The following is a 7,297-nucleotide window of genomic DNA, read 5'->3' on the forward strand; positions in this document are numbered from 1 at the left end:
TCTGCCTCCTGTGTGCTGGGATTAAAGGAGTGTGCCACCACACCCGGCTTTGTTTTTGTTTTTAAGATAAGAGTGTTACTTAGCTCCATTGGCTCCAAGATGACATTTGATTTCTGATTTCCGTGTTCCTCCTGCGGCTACTGGCGTTCCATCAGGCCTGGTTTAGGATGGGCAGAGATCCAGCTGAACAGCATTGCTAGCCCTATAAAGGGGGTTATTGCTTGTTGGATATAGAAGGACCAGCTTGCTTTCAGAGAGCAGCCTGGGTATGACTTTTCCGGGACCAGACAGGTGACGGCAACACTTGATCACTTGATTTCCTCAGGGAAAGTGGAAATAGTAACCACGAACTTGTTTTTTTCTAATCATTTTACAGTCTTTATTAACTTTTTAAAGACAGGTCTCGTGTAGCCCAGGCTGGCCTCAAATACTCTGTAGCTGAAGGTGGCTGGACTTTAGACCCTCTGGCCTTACGTCCTGGGCGCCAAGATCATAGGCATAGCCAGTTAACCTCTGTGCTGGGACTTGAACCTAGGATTTCATGCATGCTAGGCAAGCTCGCTACCAGCTGGTCTACATCCCCACCCTAGAGTTCAAGCTTTAAAAACAAACCTTTCAACTGTTGTCCAAGCTCTGATTTGGCTCCTGGCTCCTCCAGCTCCTCAGTTCCTTTCCTCACACTTAATTTTTAAAGATCTGTTTATTGGCAGCAGGGGTGTGCCTCTGTCCACAGGTTGGTAGCAGGACAGTGTGTGGGCTTTATTTATTTGCTGCCAAGGGAGTCCCATGGGTGGAACTCAAGTGGCCAGGCTTGGTGGCAAGCAAGCACCTTGACCCCCTGAGCCATCTTCTAGCCCTTTCCTTCATACTTTAAAGGTGATACTAAAGAAGTTTTGGGTTTTCTTTTTCTTTTTTAAAAAACATATTAAAATTGTATAAAGATTCCCTTCTGGAAATCTAATTGGTAAAAAAATTTAAAAATAGCACAAATTGCATATCTGCTGCATATGACAGGGAGGCCTTGGTCCAGCCTCAGTGGGAGAGGAAGCACCTAGCTTTGCAGAGACTAGAAGTGCCAAAGTGTGGGAGGGGGGTTACCAAGAGGGTCCACCACTCGCTCAGAGGAGAAGGGGAGGGGTGAGCAGAAGTGAATAAGTAAAAACTTTAAAAGAGTTTTTAAAAGTTACACAAATTGGGATATGCAAATAAACCAAGAAGTTTCTAAGGGTGTGATGGTTTTTCTGACATCCCCAGACTCCGGGTAAGGTAATTTAGTATGTGCATATAGATGTGGAATCGTGGCTTGTAAAATATGACCAATGTATACTTCCCGAACCTGCAGATAAGCTAAGCAGCTGGGTGTGGTGTTGCATACCTACAATCCTAGAGCTGGGGGACATAGGCAGGAGAACTGCCTGGAGTTCAGGACCCACCTTTACCTACAGTGTGAGTGAATGCCAGGCTAGCCAGACCAGCCAGCCCAGCCAGACCCTGTAAGACCTGCTTATATCAACAGACAAAACTATGCTGTGTGTGTGGTTTGGTCTGCAGCTGGGGATTTAAGGGTTCTGATGCTTGTTTTAATTAGGTGGCCACTGCACAGCCAGCTGCCCACCCAGGTTAAGGCACTGGGCCCACGTGCCATGGTCCTTACAGGTAAGTCCCTGCGCCACGATAGGGTTTCAGCATATCCACTGATGTGTTGTCCTTGAAATGTTGGTGGAACTCTACGCAGGGACAGTGTCCTTCACAGAGATTATGTCCAGAGCCCAAGTATCTAAGAGCCCAAGTATTTAGCCATATTCTTGCCAGTGATGGGGATGGCACAGATGCCAACATCATGGTTCCTACTGTTTGACATAGAGCCCGTGACAACTGGAGAGCAAAAACTTTCTCCTGGCTGCTATGGATGACCATATGGGCATCTAGGTCTTTCTTGAATTAATCTTTGAACAGCTGTCAATCTGTTGTAGCAAGTTACCCCCATGGTGAGCCACTAGTCTCAGTTAAAGGGCTTCCGGGTTATCCATTCATCCCCTTTGCGGATAACTAACAGACAAGCTGCCCTAACCATGGATGCACTGCCCCGTGTGATGGTCACAGATTCTCATTAAGCTTTATACGTTTCCTAAGTATTTTTATCTTGTGAATTTATTGTTCAAAGTACTCCTCAGATCAGGCCTGCCTTTGGAACCTACAGCTTGAGGAGCAGATACAGTATGCTGGTCAGTCAGCAGGGTGAAGGGCATCTTTATTCCTTTTCTAAAGCCCCTGGGGGGTGGTGGTGGTACAGGTCCTTCTGTCTCCTGCAAAATTACACCTACTTTAGCTTCCTCGGTGCAGAAGTTACAGGCATACATGACCCCCCCCCCCACAGCTTTTATTTTGTATTAAACAAAGGTGATTTATGTCCATTGTAAGGTGTGTGTGTGTGAGGGTGCATGTGTATGTGTATTCACGCATGCATGCAGTGTTGCCCTGCTAATTAAGGCAGAGTCCACCATTGTCTGGATAGCTTTCTGGGGCTCAGTGCAATAAGATGGAGGACTCCGTTCATTGGCAGGGCTTTCCCTTTGACCTTGTTTGGGGAGTTCAAGCCCCCTGCCCACCCCCCTCTTTTCTATCTGCAGAATGCCATGTAGCCTTAGATTACAGGTTCACCTTCCTTTCTCTGATATGAGCCTGTTCAGCTAGCACCTAAGATTCCTGAAATGCTTCCCCATGTTAACGAGGCATTTCGGTGCTTTAAGCCTTCAGCCAATGACTTTTGCCCATCCTGAATGTTTCTAACCACCCCTGCCATCTACCAAAACTATATAAGGCTTGAATCATCCCAAGTAAAATTGATTGGCTTCCCTGCAGCTGGTCCTGCTGTCTTCATTTACCACAAGTACTCACAGGACTTCCAAACACCACCCTTTGTCCTTGCGGACCAATAACAGCCAACGAAATGGGGGGTCGGGGGCACGTGGCATGGCAGGGAGGGTCACAACACAGAAGCCAGAAGGGAAGATCATGTGCATCTGGGGTTACATGTAGTTGTGAGCCACTCTGTGAATACTGGGAACTGAACTCAGGTCCTCTGGAAAAGCTCTTCATAGCTGAGCCATCAATCCTGCTGCATTGTGTTGTTTTTTGATTGTTGATTTGAGATTCCGGGGGGTGAACCAGAGCCTCACACATACTAGGCAAGTGCATGCAATATCATTAAAATGTACCTCTAACTTCCTTTTTAAAACAGATGTTCCAGATATGGAGAAAAAAGGAATGAGATCTAAAAGTTGTCAGTGGCCAAATGCAGAAAATAGGAGTTAGTCAGGGTTCTCTAGAGCCACAGGACTCAGGGAGTGAATCAATCTCTCTCTCTCTCTCTCTCTCTCTCTCTCTCTCTCTCTCTCTCTCTCTCTCTCTCTCTCTCCACACACACATGTAGATAGATAGATAGATAGATAGATAGATAGATAGATAGATAGATAGATAGATATGCACACATACACACTATGAAATGAATCATGAATCTATTTTCTCTTTATATACTGTGTATAGAGATTAGATATTTCTCTCTCTCTCTCTCTATATATATATATATATATATATATAAACACACATATATATCTATATATCTAATATATATATATATATAAACACACATATAGAATTTATTGGAATAATTTACAGGGTGCAGTCCAACTAATCCAACAATGGCTAGCTGTGAATGGAAAGTCCAAGAATCTAGTAGTCGCTCAGTCCCACAAGGCTGGGTGTCTCAGCTGGACTGTAGAAGCTGGAATCCTGGATGTAGGCTCCAATGCCAGTGAAGAACAAGCAAGGCAAGGGCAAGCAGGCAAAGGGCCAAAGCTTGCTTCTTCCATGTCCTTATGTAAGCCTCCAGCAGAAAGTGTGACCCAGATTAGAGGTGTGCCTCAAGATCTGGGTCAAAAGCTTGAGTCTTCCAGCCTCAAGATCTGGGTCACAGGTGTGCCCTCCATTTCTTACTCCCAAAAGTTTATTTAATCCACCCCTTGTCAACATGACACAAATCATATCTCATGTCCAAACAAAAACAACCAGATCATAATATCACCTAACATAGTTAACTATTCCTCATTTAACCACACATACATTGTAAATTTAGAGTAGATGGCAATGTCCCTTGGAGACATCCTTTTAGTGTCTCAAACTTAAATATGATAATCATTGACATTCTCTTAACCGATGTTAAAGAAATTGAAAAAAATCTGTTCAAATACATTTTTTTGACAAAATCCAAACAGAAGAATCTTTGATTCTGCAACTGGTCATGTGGCCTCAGATGGTATTTCTAACTTCCTTTCTGTATTCCCTTTACCCTCTACAAGCACCTCAGAGGGCCTTGGCTCTTTTCTTGGAGAAGTGGCCCATCTCTTCATTCCTGATGAGTCTGTGCCCTTTGTCATCCTGCCTGGATTAGGCTGTGGTAGTTTCTCATGGACTTTAATCACAGGACAGTGTAGTACCAAGAGACACCTTAAAGGATCTCCTGTACTTCAGACACCATCCTTCTAACCTCAGCTGTGGAAAGGCAATCCAATTTCCCAGTGGCAATTTGGATCTATCACCCCTCCAAACACTGTTATTCCTTTCTTAGCCTGTTGGTTTAAGATCATTAAAAGCCCAGAGTGACCAGGGGGAAGTTCAATGGAATGCTTGTTGTGACTCCTGGCAGGAACACTCTTCCCTCTGAAACCAAAACTTCTAGGTCATCAGAACATAAGGTTGTGGGGAAAGGAAGCAAAAACTGTCCTAGTGTGTCACTAAGGGGGATAGTGGAACTATTCCCTTTTCTGCCCTTGATTCCTGAAACTGTGGGTCCTGGCTATGGGAGAAGCCACACCATATTATTAGACACTGATTCAAATCATATACTGCCTTCTGAAGAACCCCGTCTCAGACCTCCAGGCTGCTGCCACCTAATTGGAGTTACAACTGTGTCTTCAAAAAGCCATTCCACCTTTCTATCAGACCAGATGCTTCAGGATGGTGAGGAACATGGTAAGACCAGTGGATTCCATGACTGTGAGCCCACTGTTGCATTTATTTGGCTGTGAAATGAGTTCCTTGGTCAGAAGCAATACTGTGTGGAATACCATGATGATGGATAAGGCATTCTGTGAGTCCACAGATGGTGGTTCTGGCAGAAGCAGTATATACAGGACAGGCAAATCCATAACTAGAATAAAGATCTACTCCAGTAAGGACAACATATCCTTTCCACAGGGAAAATGGTCCAATGTAGTCAACCTGCCACCAGGTTGCTGGCTGGTCACCCTGGGGAATGTTGCTATTGGTCTCTTCTGTTGGCAGATGTGGCCTTCAGCAGTAGTTGTAGCCAGGTCAGCCTTGGTGAGTGGAAGTCCATGTTGCTGAGCTCATGCCTTACTTCCATCTCTGCCACTATGGCCCCTTTGTCCATGTGCCCATCGGGCAGTGACAGGAACGGCTAGGGAGAGGCTGACTCTCCACAGAACAGAACATCCTATCTAATTGACTACTGAACTTCTCGACTGAAGTCACCTTTTGATGAGTGTTTACATGGGGCACAAATATCGTTGCCTGTTTGGAGAGATCAGTCCACATACTTCTTCCCCAGATGTCCTTCTCGCTGATTTTTCCAGTTGTGATCTTTCCAAGTCCCTGACCATCCAGCCAATCCATTGGCTACAGCCCATGAGTCAATGAACAATCTTACATCTGGCCATTTCTTCCAAACAAACTGTAGTCCATGTGCACTGTCTTAAGTTCTGCCCACTATGAAGATCCCCCTTTAACAGTATCTTTCAGGGTTGTCCCGGAAAGGGCTATAATGCTGTAGCTGTCCAGTTCTGGGTGGTACCTGCATAATGTACCCAACCATCAGTAAACTTGGTCCTAGTCTTTTCTTTCTCAATCATTGGAAATGCTCCATGAGGCTATAGGCGCATGCTTGGCAGCAGATGGCATTGTAACAGGAGTAGAAACCATAGGCATTTGGGCAACTTCTTCATGTAACTTGCTTGTGCCTTCAGGACCTGCTTGGGCCTGAGTATATACAACTTCCATTTGATAATAGAATGCTGCTGTGCACATCCGACTTTGTGACTTGGGGGGTCTAATAACACACAGCTCGTGATAGGCAGTTTAGATCACATGGTGGCTCATTGTCAAATATTCAATTTCCACTAAGCCCGAATAGCAGGCCAAGAGCTGTTCTTCAAAGGGAGATGGTTGTAGAGCCTTGCTTCAAAATCCCAAAGGTCTCCTCTGTGATTCATCTATAGTGGCCTGCCAAAGGCTCCAAACAGCATCTCTATCTGCTACTGACACCTCAAGGTACCATCAGGTCTGTAGGATCATATGGTCCAAGTGATAGAGCAGCCTGGACAGCAGCCTTGACCTGTTGAAGAGCCTTCTCCTGTCCAGGCCCCACACAAAGGTTTCTGAATCAGTTGGTAAATGGACCTGAGTACCACACCCAAGTGAGGAATATGCCGGTTCCAGAATCCAAATAGGCAGGCAACAACGTTTCTTGGGATTTCCCAGGACCAGTATTCAGTAGCCCCGCAAAGTCTGGTCATTTCCTTTCCCCCAGTGTACAGTTACCCTTATAAAAGGCTGTAGGTCCCTCTCAGGAAGAACTGAAGAAAGGCTAACAGCAAAACTTTTAGGGGTCTTCTCAAGGTCCTTCCTTAGAGGAACCTGGCTACCCCTTCATTCAAGGGGTTCTGGGTCTGCAAACTGACTCAAGTCTGGAAATAGATTCACTGGTCGAGACTGCCTTTTGCCAGAATCCGATATAGCTTTTCTTTCATTTGTTTGAGATTTTTTTTTTTCTGATACAGATGAAACAAATGCAGTAGGCTCATTATCTTCTTCATGCCTGGAAACACCGTGATTAGCCAGTACCAAAGGTCTGTATGAGTCATGCCGTTATAAAATTTGTCTTGCCTGTGCTGACCATGATGAGTTACGTCATTATGAACATGGTTTTGTCTACGCTGCCCATATAACTGCAGTCATCTTGCTTCTGGTGATTCAGTGCTGCTACTGACCCCTGCTACCTCAGTGCCCAGTTAATCCCATTGCCTTTCATCCATTCAGTTGAGCAGCAGCATCTCCAACCCTAAGGTCTGGCATAAGCAGAGACCACAAAGCCCGTCAGATGTGCTGGTGGCCCTCTCACCAGTTTGCATCTTATAGGATTTATGAAGGGTGTGTCTTCTGGGCCTTCCTATTGTAGAGGATTAGGTTTTACACAGCAAACTGATTCTTTTTTTTTCTT

This window comes from Mus caroli, chromosome 5, assembly GCF_900094665.2.
Source record: "Mus caroli chromosome 5, CAROLI_EIJ_v1.1, whole genome shotgun sequence".
Taxonomy (NCBI): domain Eukaryota; kingdom Metazoa; phylum Chordata; class Mammalia; order Rodentia; family Muridae; genus Mus; species Mus caroli.